At 47.7% G+C, this 18,959-nt stretch overlaps 1 long non-coding RNA gene across 5 annotated transcripts in view; it reads left to right on the forward strand.

Moving 5' to 3' along the window:
- The first annotated feature begins 1,663 nt into the window (after positions 1-1,663).
- LOC129666363 (uncharacterized) overlaps positions 1,664-18,959 on the forward strand; it is a 137,607-nt gene continuing 120,311 nt past the window's right edge. For 2 of the 5 annotated variants that reach the window (XR_008718564.1, XR_008718561.1), the window contains exons 1-2: positions 1,664-1,753; positions 4,799-4,939. This is a non-coding gene — a long non-coding RNA (uncharacterized LOC129666363). The remainder of the gene's footprint in view (positions 1,754-4,798; positions 4,940-18,959) is intronic. The other 3 variants (XR_008718562.1, XR_008718565.1, XR_008718563.1) reach the window with 3 other exon arrangements.

Consider the following 18,959-nt stretch of genomic DNA (forward strand, 5'->3'; position numbering starts at 1 on the left):
CATCACGTGTGTGTAGATGACTGTGTGCTTGTGTGTGTGTGTGTGTGTCTTGGTACTGTATATATTTTCCTACAAGGACAAATGATTGGGGGTCAGAGCCTCATAAACCCTAAGGCGGTGGTTCTCAACCTTCCCTAATGCCATAACCCATTCATACAGTTCCTCATGTTGTGGTGGCCCCCAACCATAAAATTATGTTTGTTGCTACTTCATATCTGTAATCTTGCTACTGTTGTGAATCGTAATGTAAATATCTGTGTTTTCTGATGGTCTTAGGCGACCCCTGTGAAAGAGTCCCTTGACCCACCCAATGGTTGAGAACCATTGCTGTCTAGTCTAAAGCCTGCTGGGCCATGTTGGGCTTGGGCCCTTGCTAGCTGTTAACCCTGAGCCAATGACCGTTTTCCTTATTCGTATCAACTGCCTAGACGTGCAGTGTGGCAAATTTTGTTCTTATAAATGTTTACTCTAGAGTCACATTGGGATTCTCAGTCCAAGTCACATTAAAGAGGATCCAACTGGGAGACAGAATCAGGGGATCCTCCCACTCTGGGTAAAATGTGGGCCTGCTGGGAGACAAATTACCCCAGGTGCAAGGGATGAGTGGGAGAGTGGCCTCAACCGCCAGAGAGAAAGTCTGTCTGGTTTCCAGGAGATGAGAATGCCAGATGCCGAGAGCAGTCTGGTGGCATTTATAGTCTCTGTGGCACCTGACGAGGCTCAGTTTTGAGCCTTTGCATAGGAGAACTGGGTCCCTCCCAAATTATTCACTCAAGTCCAGGACTTTAGAGGATGAGTCTGGAGACTGGTGCTTAAAGTAGTTATTAAAGTAAATTGAAGTGGTTAGAGTGACCTTGGCCCAATATGACTGATGTCTTGATAAGAGGCCAGAACAGGGAAGCTATGGGGATGAACACAGGGTGAAGGTGACCACCTCCAATCCAATGAGACGCCCCCAAGCTGCTGACCTCTTAGTCCAGAACTTTGTCTTTTTGTTTGTTTGATTTTGGAGACAGGGTTTCTCTGAATAGCCTTGGCTGTCCTGGAACTCTCTCTGTAGACCAGGCTGGCCTCAAACTTAGAGATCCTCCTGCTTTTGCCACCTAAGTGCTGGGTTTAATGGCATGTGCCACTGCTTCCTGGCTCATCTGTGAGAAAGTGTTTGTCCCTTTGATTGGCCAGCTTGTGGATTTTGTTGTAAAAGCCACAGCTCTTTATACAGGCTCTCCTTCCCTTCTGAGAGCACGCTGGCAGCTGAGAAACCAGGACCAGAATTGCTCACATTTCCCCGTGTCCTTTCTGGGGAGCCTGCGAAGGAGGCATCTTCAATTTAGCCCGCCATTCTGAAGGCCCACCCTCTGCAGCCCTCAGCTACCCAGGCCTGCCTTCTTGGAGGTTTATGCAGTGGGTAGATGGAGGGTGACACTCCCCCATCCTGGGAAAGCCAGCCTGTTGTTAGGGGATAGGGCCAGAGGCTTCTGGATCTACCTGGCTCCAGCCCCTCCCTGTTTCTCCCCAGCTATCTGGGTCAGTGAACTTCACAGGCCTCAGCTTCAGGCCTGTGAATAGTCAAGAGCCAGGGCAGGCAGGGACAAGGGAGCAGAGGGCATTGCACATGCGCTCTAGCAGATGGGATTACACATGCGCACGGCTCTGCGTTTGCTACTGGGATGGGTGTGGGGAAGTTCTGAACTCCTTGCCTCTCGCCTATGTCAACTCCAGGATGACACATACACAAAGGTACCTTTTACAGGTGGGAAATTATAGGTGCTGCTACTTCAAAGGCCTTGGCAACCAGGGCTCCTCTTTGATAGATGACAGTATTATTTATGGTGATTTATTGCTGGGGCCATTTTGACAACAGAAATAACCAGTTTCTCAACCTTCTTGGTTCCCTCCCCCAACAAGTTCTTGTGCCTTTTTATTATTTTTAATTTTTTTTTTTTTTTTTTTTTTTGAGCTGGGGTGGGATACAAGAAGGCTCCGGGCATCTGTTGAATGCTCACAGTGAGGTATCTGGCTTATTAACTTGTCATCAGGTGTCATAAAGTTTAGTGAAATGCTGGCAGAGTGTAATCCTAAACAGGGCAATTACCCTGTTATTACAGCAGCTTTCTCCTGTTCCTCCTCCTCTCCCTCCTCCTCCTTTCTCCTGCTTCCTTCTCTCTCTCTCTTCTGGGTCTCTGCCCAACTTCTTGGTTGTGTAGTCCTTATCTTACCTGTACCTGTCTTGATTGATTAGTCAGAGCAGATGTCAGTCAGTTTTGCAATTCCAGAGAGAACCATGGCTTTGGCTAGGCAGAGCTGGGAAGAGCTAGCCCCCTCACTGCCTCCGGAGTTGTGGGTTGCTGCACAAGGAACAGTAACTAGCAGGAATTTGGCTGGGTTCCACTCCTAGGCTGTAGGGTAGGAGCTAGGAGGCAAAGCACACTGGGGCTGGGCAGCCTAGGCCATGTATGCAGGCAGGGATTTATCTTCCCCAGCCTTTTACTTTTGCTTTAAGGTTGGAACCAGGGATAGAAAATAAAAGAGGGAGGTGGCGGCGGTGTCGTGGAGACCTGAACAGAACAAAATGCCCAACCTGTGTTTCAGTGTTGGCTGTCACGTAGCCACCTCCATTCCTCCATCTGAGACCAGTTTCTCAGCCCATGGGACAGGACAATCATTCCTGCCTTGTTTACTCCACACAGCTTTAGAGAAGAGTAAATCAGATCATGGGTGGCAAAGAGAACTGAAATGGTTAATCGCTGTACACATGGGGGGGGGGAAGGGTGACTGTCACCTCACACAAGGTGCCCGAGAGGCAGCTGAGAGGGTTATCTTTGTGTGATTGAGCCTCTGCCCTTATTCCAAAGGAGTAGAAGTGATAATTTTGATCAACAGCAGGATGCACGGATGAAGACAGACCCATTAAATATATTGCCTGGTGACGTCATGTCCGTCTGTGTTTGGGCTGTATACTCCGAAAGCTAGCGATACGATGAGGGAATCATCTGACAACATTTGTCAACCCATGCCCCTTCTTGAGGGCTGCCTGTTTGTCAACAGGAATGCTTTGTGTTTCTTAAGGTTGTGATGACCTTGGTTTCTAAATCTTCCTGGCAGGTCTTGTTTGACTCATGCTCTGAACAATGGGAATGCTGAAGCACGTTCACGATAAACAGTTGCTACGCTGCACTGTGCTAGGTTAAGAACACAATACCAAATAGGCTGGAGGAAAAACTGAAATAAGATCTTAAAAGGTTCTTGGAGACTGTCTAGTTGAATCATTCCGTTTTATAGCTTTGCAAATTTTACTCAAAGAAGCAGAGAGTACAGCCTTAAGAGCCATTGTGGGGGAGTACTGGGACCAGATTTCCATGCCCTGTCTCCTAGTGTAGTGTTGACTCCACCCAAATATTTATAGAGTGCTTCTCCTCCTTGGAAGGAAAATCCTCATTACTTAGCTGCTACAAAAGCACCTGCATCTACACCTTAGTATCAGCATTTTGTTCTTTAGGGGTGTGTGTGTGTGTGTGTGTGTGTGTGTGTGTGTGTGTGCGTGCTGGGGACAGAGTCCTGGGTCTCACACATCCTATCAGTCACTTCATTACCCAGCGGTGAATTAACCTCTTCAATTATATAGAGCTGGGCTGTGTTCCATGTTAGTGGAACTTCCAGCACTGGTGAGAAGGGCAATCAGGGACTTATGATCCTCACCCCTTAAATTATTGCCACTGGCCCACCCTGTTAGGCAATAAAGGCTGGGCACTGCTTCCTGAATGAACTGTCCAGTGTCTGTAGTCTGCAGCCTGTTTATCAGGAGTTGCTGGAGAGCAGGGCTGGCTGGCTGAATGATGGAGTCAGACTGGCTTAAAAATGGAAAACCTGCAGACAGGTTTAAAAACAGACAGCAGCCAGATGGAGTGACATGCCTACCCGCCTCCCAACCCCCCTCCCCCCCAAACACTTGCCGGCCTATTTTCTGCTTTCTTTCCAGGTGGTTGGAGAACTCTAGAAGATGGACAAGTGTTAAGAACTTTAAGGTCCAAGTGCCTAATACAGGCAGTTTCTGAACCCCAGCTGAATGCCAGGCATGGTGCTGCCTGCAGGAAGAGAGACACCATCTAACTGTGATGAACTCAAGTCCAGGGCCACACAAAGGCAGGGGAAGAAACCTCTGCTGTGAAACTGGGCCTTCTTGCTTTGGTCATTAAGTAGCCATGGTGTTCTTTCTGTGGTTTATTTTGAGCATTTGGTAGAGTGCAGGGAGATTCAATTGAGAACCTGTACCTGTGGAACTTACTGGAAAGGAAAAGGGGACAGAAGGGATTGAGAAGTCACTGAGGCTTTGCACTTGGGGAGAAAGAGAGATAGAGATACTTGAGAGGTGAACCCTGGAGCCTGGCATGAAGTGAGGGCAGTGGTGGACATCAGAGGCCCCAGCATAGAGGGGCTGGGTGCTGCCCAGAGCAGAGAGAGATGTTACCTGCTGGCTGAGTCTCCACTAGGCTGTTTGGTTGGCTGTGCTGACCACCTGCCTGGCTGAGAGAATTGGAGGAAGAGAAGATCCCAGGCAGGTGACTTCTTTCCCTGGCAATGGGGTGGGGGCTATGGATTTGCGTGTGCGTGCGTGCGTGCGTGTGTGTGTGTGTGTGTGTGTGTGTGTGTGTGTGTTTCTGATGATAAGGCACTGGCTCTGTCTCCTTTAAGGAACTTTGCCAGGTCAAGGTACAGCTCACAGCTTCACTTTGACTATGGAATTAAAAAAAAAAAATTAAAAAGATATACTTTTCTCTCTGTGTGCTGGCAATTTCAGGTGGCTTAACCTAATCGGTGGTCAACCAACTATGTGATCATGTACAAGTCCCTTCATCTCTGTGACTCACGTTAAAGCAAGATAGGACCCTTGCCCCGACTGAGTTGCTGTGGAATAGCAGAGCAACTTCATGAACAGCAGGTATCTAAACATAGCTGTGATATTATGCACAGGTTCTTGTGTGTGCTTTGATAAGAGCTCCGGTTCTGTTGTCAGAATATTGACTCCCTTCTTTAAGCAAAATGTTTCTGACTCTGGACTGCCTAAAGGGACCAGCTTCCTGGTTTATGGAGCAGGACCTCTGCTCCTGTGGGCACACACATATACACATACACACATACGCACATACGCACGTACTCTTACTACTGAATGTTACACTACACACTCTTTCACCTAGTTCTGTCTGGAAGTCTCTTACCCAGCCTGGCCTTGGCCAGTCCATCTGGACAGGCCTTAGAGGTCTGTCTAACCTGAAAGGCAGCTGTTCAACAACACAGACTCAAGATAAGAGGGCTATTTGGGCTGGGCGTGGTGACATACATCTTTGATCCCAGCACTCTGGAGGCAGAGACAGGCAGATTGCTGTGAGTTAGAGGCCAGCCTGGTCTATAAAGCAAGTCTAGGACAGCCCTGGCTACACAGTGAAACCCTGTCTTGGGGAAAATTGTTTTTTTTTTTTTAAATTGGAGCTGTTTCTATCCTTGGATTGATACCGTGTAGAGCCAGCTCGGGAATTGCTGAATCAAACCTTTCCCCACTGTGGGAGATTGCGGATGAACTTCTTATCCGAACAGAAGACATTTCATGAGCATTCGTAGGCATGTGCAGACGGGAGGGGAGAAGGAAGCATCACCAAACCTCCAGGCTGTTCAGTAAGCCTCTTTCCATGTTGCCATCTCCAGGTATATTTGTGTGCTTCATAAGGATGGGCAGTGTCCTCAGAAGTACGTGTTAGAGAATTTCTGTCCTGAACCATCATGGAGTGTCAGTTTTTTGTCACAGCCTCTTGAAGCTGCTGAGAGACACTGTAGCCAAGAGATGTGTGAAGCCGCTGATGTCACACAGCCCATTCTTTTGCAGAGCACACCTGAGGCAAGGGAAGGTGTAGTTCGATGAATATGAACTCAGTAATAGAGCTGTTTGTTGTTGTCAAGAATCATGTGCTGTGAATGGTATACTTCCACTACTATTACCAGCACCCCCACCATTTTGCTCTGTTGTTACAATGGCTAGAGAGTCTCTAGGTGTTGGGAACTCTAGGCTTCATCATATCCTTTAAAGAAAGCCATTCAAGTATGAGGGATTTCATTGGCTTAATCATCATAATGAGGCACATACATGTTCTGGAAAAAGCTTCCAGCACCTGCCATAACTTAAACATATATGGGTTTTCTGCAGGGCCCGGTGTGTAGACCTGATAAACATCGGTGATGGTGACAATGATATTGCTTCAGTCGGCGTCTTGAATGCTTCCGCAAAGACTGTGCTGTAGGTTCAGCTCCTGCGCCTGACTTGGGAGGTGGTAGAACCTTGATAGGTGGGGCCTCATGGAAGGCAGTTAAGTCATCAGAGTGTGTCTTCAGAAGGGAGTTGGGGTCGACACCGTTTTTCTCCTTCCTTCCCAGCTGCCATGGGTTGAGCAGGGTTTCTTTGCCACACACTTCTATCATGACACTCTTCCTTAACCATAGGCTCCCAAACAATGGAGCCAACCGCCCATAGATAGAAACTCCCAAGATGTGAGTTCAAATAAATGTCTCTTCCTTTTAAGTAGACTTTTTTTTTTTTTTTTTCCGGAAATTTTGCCATAGGAGTGGAAAGCTAACACACAATGAAGAGTATGGCCTGGAAATGCGAGCCAGTGCACCAATAAATGTGTGGGTGTGGATCCTAGAAGTAAACCTTGGGTGCTGCCTACCTTATTGCTTGAGATAGGATCTCTCCCTGACTTGCTGATGAGGCCATGTTTGCTGGCCAGCGAGCCTCAGGGATCTACCTGTTTCTGCCTTCCCGGTGCTGGGATTGTAAGTCCATGCCACCATGCCCAGGGAAGCACTTTATCAATTGAATGATCATTCATTAAGAAATGCCAATTGAACTATCTCCCTAAACCTTTGCTAAGTTCTAGTTAATCTAATTAGTGTTTAGCATGTGCTTATTCTTTCTCAGAGCTAGGAAGTTAATTATTTGGGGTGTGTGTGAAAGGGGAGAACATACAGGGCAGTGTAGACCCTTTCCTTCGTCTAGTTCAGATACCAGGATGTACACTCACAGGCTGGCCAGGCCGGGTGGAGAAAGTTCAAGGTTAAGTTCAAGTTGGCCTTCAAACTTGCTTGGGTCTCTGACTCAGCCTCACCCTTTGTTGAAAAATGGCAGGACGGAAGTTAGGCCTGAGCAAGAGGTGGTGGTACAGAGATGAGCTTGGATGCAAGGACAGTGTGGGACTGAAATAGAAAGCAGGGCCCAAGGTCGCATAACTTCAATCTGGGCACTGAGAAGATCCAAGCAGAAGTGTATGCCCTGGCTCCCTTCCTTGCGGGAATGGGTGCTAGAGCTCATAGGTGCCTAAGAGGAGTTGGGAGTAGAGATTCTAAACCTCCTGTTATGGGTACCTGAGAAAGCTCTGGTTCTTCCTTTGGGAGACAGGGGGGTGTTGCTTGTTTGTTTGAGCAGGAGGAAGGGATGCTTGGAGGTTAGGAAGTGGCTGGTAGCTTGTTCTGCCAGGCCCAGGCAGCCAATCCCAGGGCCAGATGAAGTGAGTGGAGTGAGTCGGAGATACAACAGAGAACAAGTCTGATCATATAGTTAAATATACCACAGCAGTAGGTAACATTATGCACAGGTGCTTCGTGTGCACCTGAGGAGGGGTGGTCGGGGTGGCTTGACAAATGCTGCTTGGAGGAAGCCATATTGAGATCTGAAGACGGCAGGGTGGGAGGGGCCCACAGTTTTTGTCAGGGACAAGCAAGGGGGAAAATGAGCGAGAAGGATTGCATTTCAGGAAGTGAGAGGAATCTGTCATGGCTGGAGTGCTCAGCGGGGAACATCATCCCTGCAAGGCTTGGGGAAGATGTCCAGAATGACCTGTTGGATGAACTGATGAGATGTGGCTAGAAAGGCAGGTGGCAAGTTGCTTGGGGCCTGGTAGGTTGTGCTGTTTTGTCTGAGGCTGGTATGAGCAGCCAGCCCACAGCACTACAGGACTTTTCTTTTGTGCTTGGAGATCTCAATTTTAAAGGTGCAACGAGGCTGGAAGGTTGGGTCCCTCTGGCTTGGGGCAAGGATCATGTACAAAGCTAAGAATGTTGATAGGACTGTGTTTTGTATGAGAGGTTCCCATGTGGCTTGCTTATTGTGGAAATCTGGGGAAGTAAGACCTGAGTAGAGGAAGTAGATCACAGGAGGTGGGTTTTGGGGGTCATATTATTCCTGAGTGCTTCCTGTCCTGCTGGCTGCTTCCCTGACAACTATGATAGGAACCAGGCCTCGATAAAGCCTTGCACGGGCTTCTTCTCCCCTTTCCCTGTCTAATGGAGTAGCACCGTGACAAGGGTTACATGAGCTAATCCTGATAACGGGACTTAGATCTGTACCAGGAGATGAGCCTGGTGGCGCCTGTTACAGTTAGTACAGAAGAAGCGAGTGGGATGTTCAGAGAGACCAGGGGACTTGCCTAAGACCACACAGCGAAGTGACAGATTCCATTCAAACACTGGAGACTGTGTCACTAAGTCATGCAGCTACATACATACAATCCAAGTGCAACTGCTCAGAAAAGGTCCATTGTCCTTGTTCAACTACTAGTAAGCGGGTGGGGTGGTCTGGGTGACCTTTATCCACTGTGTGTGTTGGTGTGTGTATGTGTGTGTGTGTGTGTGTGTGTGTGTGTGTGCATGCCTGTGCACACACGAGAATGTTGGGTGTTCTGCTCCATCTTTATTCCCCCAAGATAAAAACTTCTACCAAACCTTCACTGAGGCTAGCAGCCAGCAAAAACTCAGTGACCCTTTCTCTGACCCTCTCACAGCCCTAATTTTTACACCAGTTCTAAGAGTATGAACTCAGGTCCCCGTGCTTGCTCAGCAAAACACTTTTACCCGTTGAATCATCTCCCCGGCTTCTTTTACAGTCTTTCCCATCAAGTCCTAATTGGTGGTGTGTGGACACTCAAGAACTCTGCGGCCTCTGAAACTAGGAGAGGGGACGAATTAACTCAGCTTTCTGTCTGCCAGCTGGTTTCACCTTCCATCTCAGTCATGGGAACGAAGCTAGGGTTTAGAGTCACGTGCAGGCGAAATGCAGCATCTTGAGCTCCAGAGGACACGGGTCCTAGCTTTACTCCTGGTGTGAATCCATCCACAGTGGGTCTGTTTTCATTGTTTTGTCTAATGTAAAACAGGGACAGCAATTGCCTGAGTGTCTCCTAAGTTTGAGGTGAGGCCCAAATTAGATGATGTAAGGGAAAGTTCTTGGAGGAGGAAAGCTCCCTGTCAAGTTGTGGGTAAGGCATGCCTTACCTGGAGAGGTCTGGAGTTAGTCCCGGGAGTCTGGGTTCTCTTTATCATGCCCTCTGTGGGGCCTTGTGGGCAGCTGATCCCTGCTCCTCCCTGTGTTGTCTCGGCCTCACCCCATCCTCCCAAGCTGTGAGGTTGTGTCCAGGCTCAGCCTTCCCAAGGAACAGAAGAGTTAACTTGCTGACTGAATTGGGAGCCACCTCTCTCTGCATCCCTTGGGCATTGAGCATGGGCTTAGGGAAGTAGGAGAGGTTTCCCCGTTCTTGGCAGGGGAGATGACTCAGCTTGTGAACCCTAAGATGAGGTGACCTGTCTCAGGATCACCTCTGGGAGATGGTAGACTCAGTGGTGGAGGGAAAGCAAGCCTGGGAGGAGGGTGGTTCTTCCTCTCCTGCACCAGCTGTGTGAGCTGGGTGTCAGAGCTTTGTCAGGTCTGAGAAGCCTCTGTTCTTGGAGGTGGAGGAGCAGGGGGAAGCTCAAATTGGAGACCAGGGCTTCAGCGTATGCTGTGATCAGTCCCGCACTGACAATTCCAAGTAACTGCTAACCAGTTCCACTAAGTTGATGAGGAGTCCTGGAACCAAGAGCTTGAGGGTGGGAAGGGAAGTCAGAAGCTATTGAGTCTGACCTCCATCCTTTACTGATGAGGAAGTGACTCGCTCACAGATCCAGAGCTAAGTTTTGTTCTTTATGATTAGAAAACCAATTATCCGATAGTAATTGTCCTCTGCAGGCAGTAGTATTTTATGACACACCTGTTTTTCCCTTACTAGTGGGATGATGGTCCCCAGAGCCTTGCGGGCCATGGGGGCACTGGGCCAGCCTCCCCATTTCGTATCAGCCTTTGGTGTCTCTGCCCTTTCCATACATCCTCTCTGTGTCCTTGTACAACATCCCTGCCTACCCCCCAATCCTTTGACTAACCACCGCTAGCCTTCCTCACCCCACTGCCTTGGCATCTTACCCTTCCCAGAATTCAAGGGGTCACAGGGTAAAGGTCATCCAATCTCTAATGAGGGGTCAACAGGAAAGGCTTGAGCAATCTTCTAGATAAGGGTGTTCACCTGGTGCAACAGTGCCTGTTGTGTCAGGGAGGCCTGGAGCAGATCCTCCCTCGTGACCACAAGAAGAAACCAATACTCTTGTTACCTTGACCTAAGACCTCTGAACTCCAGATCTGCAGCACACCTGCCTCTCTCAAGTGAGTTTCCCCATGCGTGGCACTTTGATAGGGCCACACTAACTAGGTAACATGCTGTTCAGCAGACCCTCGGCTCAGAAGTGGTTCCTATCAGGAGCTTCTGAGGCCAGGGAGGGTTGAGGAATAACCCCACCAGTGTTGAGAGAGACATCAGAGTATCGAGGGGAATGACAAGCTGTCCCTCTTCAACCCAGGCAAGCGCGGGCACCTGGGCTCCGTGGAAGCCTTGTTCTTACTGTGCAGTGTTCTTGGGTGAATTTCTTCACCTCACTGGGTCTCAGTTTCCCCGTCTGTGGGATGGGAAGAGTGATGCCTTTCTGACTTGCCTCACGGGTTGGAGTGTTATTGCTTAGATGATGAGAATGGATGAGTGCTTTGTAGTGAGAATGCATTCGTCAGGTTTCCAGCACTGTAACAAAGCACTTGAAATGATCAGCTGAAGAAGGAGGAAGGTTTATGTGGCTATTTTGGAAGTATCAGTCCATGCCAGTTGGCCTCATCATTGGGCTGGTGATGAAGGAACACTTCATGCCAGGAAAGCATGGCAGAAAAGCTGCTCACCTGATGATAGCCAAGAAGGGAAGGGACTGTGTTCCACTCTTCCCCTCAAGGGTGTGCCTCATGATATAAAGACCTCCTATTAGGCCCCACCTATTAAGGGTCCCATCATAGTCCAATAGCACTGAGCCGAGAGCAAGCCATTAACATATGTACCTTCGGAGGCTACCGCAGAGCCAGAGAGTAGCAGAGCCTTTCTAGGCAATGGCGCGCTGAGCTTCAGGGCAGGGGGGAGGGGGACGGTTGTTCTTGAAATGTTCATGTCATTACATGGCTCAGGTCTCTATATAGAAAGTTGTACGTTGGGAGCACCATCCTAGATCTAAACTTCGGAAGGTGGTGGGGTGGACGTCGACCTTAAGCTCTCAAGAAGTTTGGAGGGACCTGTGTTTCTTCTACTGTGCTGTCAAATGTGGGGTGGAGAAGGGGATGCCAGCACCCCCTCTTGGTTATGCTCCTGCCACCATGGGAAGCTGCTAGCAAGAGACTTTCAGATGAGCTGGGGCACCAGAAAGCATTGTCTTGTTTTTGTGTTTTGTTTTGTTTTAGACAGGGTTTCTCTGTGTAGCCCTGACTGTCCTGTAACTCTATAGACCAGGATAGCCTCTAACTCATAGAGATCCACCTGCCCCTCCCTTCTGAGTTCTGGGATTAAAGGTGTGTGCCTCCACCATCTGGCTCCAAGAAGCACTCTATGGAGTATGAAAGCCCTTTGGAACCACTTGTATGTGCCCCATTGGGCAGGTGCAAAGCCTCCCCTGGTCCCTCAGGACTGACTCGGATTCTGGTCTCCACCATTTTCTGACACTGCTCAGATGATCTCTGTGGGTAATGGCTCCAAGCTTATCCTCCAGGGAAGGCAGCAGGTTTCCTGGCTAAGGCAGGATGTGGTGGTTGTAAGGATTTGCTCAGTGTGTTCTGGGTGTTAGGGCCTGAGGTCTAACAGCACAGACTGTCCCAGAGGACCACAGGAAAGCAGACCACTCACCACCCTGTTAGGTCAGTGCCAGGCCCAAGGATTAGGCAGACACCCCCCCCCCCCCACTGCCGAACTTTTCTATATAGGGAACACACACATACACACACACACACACTTTATGACTTGATGTAACTTAAGAAAAAATGTAGCTGGGAAAAAATTTAAACATCAAATTAGAGATGAGCGTACAGTAGGCTGTCATGTACCCATCTCCCAGACTCAGTGATGATCAACATTTCAGCCCTCCTTAACGCATTGTTGCAGTCACTCAGCATTCTCTGAATTTCTCTCGCCATGCTTCTTCTCTCTCTCTTTCTCTCTCCTTTCTCTCTACAACCCTCTTGCAACAGCCCTGTTAAGCTTTGCCAGGTGGTTGTGATTAGCTTCCTTTTACAAAGACAAACCCTGGTTCAGAGAGTCAAAGAAGGTTTTTCCAAGGCCGGAGAGTGAGGGGTGACGGAGCCAGATCGCTCAGGCCTTCTAGTACCTTAATGGTGCATGCTAGTCCATTTCAGTTGTGTTAGGACGCCAGCAGGGTGTAAGACTTGTTGGGGACAGACAGGCGGTTTTGGGTCTCTGGGACTCGTGGTTTACCAGACTCGGCCTTTCGTTTTTAACCCCTGCGAGTGTCCTGCCATGCTGCCAGGCCCCTGTGACTTGAGGGATTAGGGAGAGAAGGGCAAACTCAGCTCTCTGAGGAGGCCTTTCATCTGTGGCTTCCTTGGATCATGGCTGCGGGATGTTTATGAAACTCTGAATCAATTTGAGGCGCAGAGATTTTCAATCAGGGAAGCAGATTGCGCTGATAGGGTCAAAAGGCCTGTCGCCAGCAAGGAGCTCGGCATCTGACATATTAATTTGAGCTGTCAGAACCAATATGTGTAAGAGAGGTGTGGAGGTACAGGCCCTGTTTCTGGAAAGGAGTGGGGGGAGGGGAGGAAATACCACCCTAGGTGGGTCTGACATTTCACAAATTCCAGCTGAGCCAGTCCTGCCTGCAGCCTGTGACCACTGTGGCCCACTGCTCACTGCAGAGGGTCGTGGGGGGCAGGCTGAAGGCTGAGAGGGGCAGGAAGGCTCTTAGCCTCATGGTAGGGTCCTATTGCTCTGTAGGTGAAGCTCCCTTGGCTTGCCGTAGGCACGCTCTCTCTTCTCTGCCACCACCTGACTTCCAGAGCCCCGTGGCTGGCACAGGAGGCAGCAAGCGTTTGTTACCTAGAGCCTTTGATAGTAGCCAGTGAATTGGCAAGCCAGAGTCAAGCAGAAGGCCTGCCTGGGCCAAAATCATACCCATATCACACTTTGAGCCTTTAGCGCTGCTTTCTTTCCTCCTTCATCTCTCACCTCTTTTGAGGTCCCTGACGTTCTTGACACCGTGTTCCCCCAATTCCCTTAAAACGCCTATGAGGAACTGTGCCATCCCCACAAGGCCCATTACTTCCCTTGGCAGGAGCTGGATGCTGCTGCCAGTGATTGATGTGAGGATCCATGAGACGCTAGGGCATGATACTTCTGTCCGTATAGGTAGCTACCGTGTAAGCGGTCTGAACATCATGGTACCAGGCATGTGGGGCTACAAATGGGAATCAGCGTGGACCTGGGAAAGCTCAGTGGTACTCACACTCCTTATGGCAAGTGAGTACAAGCGAATGCATGAATGTAGGTCACAGTGTGATCAAAACACAGCTGGGCTTCAGAGGAGGACTGAAGCCCAGCCAAGCTGGGGCATGGCTGTATTGGTGATCTCTGTGTTGGTGATGCTGTATACAAATGACAAATGGGCTGAGAAAGAAATTTGGGAAATGACACCATTTACAAGAGCCACAAATAATATAAAGTATGTTGGTGTAACTGTAATGAAGCTGTATAACAAGAACTTCAAGTTTCTGAAGAAAGAAGTTGAAGGAAACATCAGAAGATGGAAAGATGTCCCATGCTCATGGATTGGTAGGATTACTGGATCGAAGGCCTCATCATAAAACCAGACACACTAAATCTATTAGAAGAGAAAGTGGGGAAGAGCCTTGAACTCATTAGCACAGGAGACATCTTCCTGAACAGAATGCCAAAAGCATAGGCTCTAAGATCAACAATTAATAAGTGGGACCTCATGAAATGGAAAAGCTTCTGTAAGGCAAAGTACACTGTTAATAGGACAAAATGACAGCCTACAGAATGGAAAAGGATCTTCACCAACCTTCTGTCCAACAGAGGGCTAATATCAAGAATATATAAAGAACTCAAGAAATTAAACACCAATAGTTTCTTCCTTTTTATTTTAATTTTTAATTTTTTTAATGTTGGGCATTTGGTTACAGAGGTGAGAGAAGTAACTCATACCCTTGGTGAGATGGAATTTTCTCTGGACAGAAGTGTCTAACACTTAAGGACCCCCTCAGGGGCATTTGTAACTCTGTCTACTCTGAGATGGGTCTTCTCTCTCACAATATAGACCTTTGTCTATCAAATGTTAAATGACATATAATTACATCCTACCAATAAAATTTGGCAATCAGACCTTAGTAAAGCCCACCCCCAAATGGTAATATAAAAAGTGCTCATCTTGGGGGAGATAGCTCATTCATTTGCTAAGGTGCTTGCCATGCAAGGCAGAGGACATAAGTTTTTGACCCCCAGAACAAACATTAAAAAAAGGAAGAAAGAAAAGTTAGGTATGGTGGTCTTTGCTTATGATCACAGCGCTGGCGAGGCAGAGGCAGGAGGATTCATGGGGTTCTTTGGCTTGCCATAGCCTACTTGGTAAATTCCAGGCCTGGTGTGAAACTGTGACTCAAAATAAATGAAAAGAACAAAAAGGTAGGTAGTACCTGCAGAATGACACCCAAGAGCATGCCTATGAGCCTTCACACACATGAACACTTGTCTGTGTACACCTGTACACACATTCACACATGCATGCACACCAAGGGAATCACTGGGAATCACTGGGTTGCTAGAGCCACTTGAACCACAGATCATGGTCTTGACCTCATTGCCTTCCAGGAAGACGGAGAAGGGTCATGAAGTAGTATTAATAATGGTGAGTGACTTGGACGGAACGTGAAAGTGACCTCTGAGAATCTCTGGTAATAGTTAATGGAAGCACAGAAAAGGATGGAAAGAAACACATCACACATTTTACAAATGGTTACCAGTGAAACCTTTAAACCAAATGGCAGACAGAACCCTCGAGTTCCTTTGCTCATGTCCTCTTACAGGCGCCTATCTCTCATGTGACACAGGACACATTTACTTATGAAAATGTCTGTCATCCTGTTCTTTAATAGTGGCAGATGTCAGGAGGGAAGCAGAGCGGAATATAGCACACCTGCAGTTGCCATCTTGTTTATCTCTTAAAGGGCCACATGTTAAAGGCTTGGTACTCAGCATGGCCCTCTGAGAAGGCAGTGAACCTTTGAGTAGAGGGGCCTTGTGGGAGGTCTTTACGTCACTGGGCTGATGATACCCTTGAAAGTGACTGTGGGAACTATGCACTGCCTTGCCACAAGTGCAGCTCATCACAGACTGGAATCTCCCAACTGTGGGCCTAAACAAACTTTTCCTGTTCATGAGTCGACTGGCTGAGGTGTTTATTGCAGTGATGGGAAGCCGACTGGCATGACCACCATTCTCACTTAAGGTTTCCTGACTCCTGTGTATGGGTGCAGTGTGATGGGATATGCTGGGAATAATAGTTCATGGATTTCTGTGTTCTGAGCTGTGCGGCCTTGGACAAGTGAGCCTCTTTAGGCCTCCTGTTACTCATGTCTGAAGCGAGAGAGTCATTGTGCTGACCTCATAGAGCTGTGCAGAGTTAAATGAGAAGTCAGGTGAGATGCCAGGCACAAGGAGTGCTCAGCCACATTAGTTATCATTACACAGGAGAGCCTGGAAGACTCATAGCACTGCTGGCTTTTGTAAGTTACTGGAACTAAGGGAGGGTCCCCGTCCCCAGGTGCTCTGGGGATTGCAGCCAAGCCAGACTCGGCCTCCTTGACACATGTTTTCCCCATCCCGTTTACCTTGGCACAAAAGGACAATTCATGGGTATGTTCACATCCTGGCCCTCACCATCAATCTTCCTTCCCAGGCATGTGGTGACAGCTCCCTGGGTCTACTGGACTCTTGTCTCCGAGTCTCCCATTTGTGTTGCTACAGGAAGAAAACCCTGGTGTATTTGCTTTTTTTCTGAAGCATATTTCCTGGGGAGGGGCGAGAGGTGGGTGCCTGAAGGAGAGGGAGGTGGGAGAAAGACCGTCTTGGGGCAAATGTGCTCTTACTATTGAGGGTTGGGGGCTTTGCCGGGGGCCTGGCATGGAAACACACAGGCCAGCTGTCTTCCAACAGGGCCGTCCTGTGCCAGCCTCCGAAGGAGCCAGGGGAGGCTGTCTCTTTCACAGGTCTAGACTAAAACTTGTCCTGGCCCTGGGGAGGAAGGGAGTGATTATGTGCAAAGCAGGCGTTTGAGTTGGATTTTTTCCTCCAGTATCATATTTTCCCCCGTCTTTTGCTAAACAAGTGCACACTCTTCCTCTTTCCCCATGTACTCCCAGCCCCAGTGATCTACCAGATTGGCTAATTTAAGCAAGTCCTTCTCTTGGGTCCTATTGAAGTTTGAATTCCCAGTTGAGACCCCAAGAGTGGAGGTAAGCATCCTATTTCTTTCCCACATGTTTAGACTTTGGGTCAGAAGCCACAGTGAAAAACAGACAAGCCTCGGGGAAACATGCATTGTGTTTTTGGACCACACTCAAGAGGCAGTGTGAGTGTAAGTGAGGTTTCTTCATTCACTTACTTCCCTCACCCTATTGATTCATTTGAAGAGAACATATTGATTCTTTTCAGCAACAGAACCAGTGTCTACAAGATCAAACCAGTCAATAATTGTAGCCCGTGTGGGGGAGAGGCTCACAGGGCTCTGGCCCTTGCTGAGGAACTACTGGCCACTGATGGCTTCCCAGAGGTAAGAGTTACTTTGGGTGGATAGGTGGGTGTCGGCTAGCAGCTTGTTCATGCTCATGCAAACAGGATTAATTGGATTGAATGGGTTATTATTATTTTTTTTTTTAAAGAAAAGAAAATGGAAGGACATGTGTTGGGGTAGGGTATCCAAAAGAGAGTGGGGGTGTACGGTTGGGTTGTGGATATGGCCAAGTTATACTGAATATATGTATGAAACTGTTAAAAAAATAACTAAAAGTCTTTTTTAAAAAAACTGGTCTATTTAGTGAGGTCATATCAGAGCCATTTTATAAGGGTTGGAACTGAAGCTCACAGAGAGTCATTGGTTTACCCAAGGTGGATGTCCTAGCCTACAGGGTGCTGGCTGATATCCAGGCATTCTCATTTCTAACCCATAGGTCAGTCGTGCCCTTGCTATGTGCAGCATTTATGGAGAAGCACAGCCAGCCCTGAACTTGCAATTAAGTTCTAGTCTTAAAGTTCACTGGAAAGTCAGTTGTCTGGAACTTTTTCTCTATGGAAACAGTGGTGCAGACGGTGGCTAGATTTCCAGACCAGACCACCATAGCCTGTTTAAATCCACAGCGTGCTAGAGTTATGGAACTACCTACCTTACTGTGCGTTAACAGATTGCAGAGACAGTATAGTTACTGCCAGCAGGATAGACAAGTCTTCTTCAGGGAAAGAATGTATCTACAGCCTCGCTCAAGTGGATCAGAGAACTCAGTAAGTGAGCACAAACGGCATTTTAGAAAAGAATGGATATCACCAGTATCTTGATCTAATTACAATGTAAAGGCGAGGCACCATTTTCAGCTTTGTGTTTTTTTTGAGACAGGGTCCTTTTATACAGCTGGGGCTGCTCTGAACGCATAGCCCTGAACTCTGCAAGGCTTTCTGGCATTAAGATATGGCCACATGTCACAGTGCCTAGGGGTTTTTTTGTTTGTTTGTTTGTTTGTTTTCTTTTGTGTCCCCAATACATACTACACAGCATGTGTTTTGTAAATTACTGTTGAGTTAAAGAAGTAGACTATTCTTTCATGGATTTTCCAAAAAAGAGGCCCTCAGACACCTGCTCTTTAGTTACTACTGTTTAGCACACAATTCCAACAGACTGTTTTGTTTCCAGGCCTTTTTTTATTTAGAAACAACAAAACGAAAACTGACGTAGACAGATCTCACCAACAGCAGTGAGAAGTAGCCAGCACTAAAGGAAGAGACAAAAATTCTAGAGCTGACATGAACTGCAAAGGCACAGTTGCCTAGGACCATTTATCTCAGCATTCCCGGAGTCATTATTGCAAAATAAACATTAGTTAGAGCTCTATAATTTATCACTCCTATTTAAGGGTGTAGGAAAGTAAGTGTGGAAATTGTAGTTGTTTTTATTAACTTTAATAAAAAGTTAGATTTTTTTTTTTAAAGAAATAAACTCTTGTTATCTGGAAGAACATTTTAGACCATGGAACACCCTGGTCTATGATAATAGAAAAGCTTGACTATGATACTTCATGACTGTACAGGCTATTTGGGGCTTGGTTGGTGCTCTCATCATTTTCTTACTGCAAATGTAATTGAATAACAAACAGGAAATCTCCCCATTAAAACAAGGAAGAAATGAACCCGACCTGTGGACATAGGTCTGTAATTCCAGCTATTTGGGAGGCTGACTCAAGAGGACTGAATTATCTTGTGCAGCCTAGATTACACAGTGAAATTAAGGATGCTGTCTCCAAATGAAGTAAAAAGAGCGTTGGGGGTATAACTCAATGGTATATCCAGCATGTATGGGGATCTAGGTTAACCCATGGTATTGCTAGCCCATGCATGCATGCAAGTACATGCACACACACACACACACACACACACACACACACACACCACACACTAAAGAACTTGAAAGTGGCTGGTGTGGGTAGGATTGTTTCTCAGATGGCTCCATGT

Source organism: Psammomys obesus, unplaced genomic scaffold (genome assembly GCF_907164565.1).
Source record: "Psammomys obesus unplaced genomic scaffold, mPsaObe1.curated_primary_1811, whole genome shotgun sequence".
NCBI lineage: Eukaryota > Metazoa > Chordata > Mammalia > Rodentia > Muridae > Psammomys > Psammomys obesus.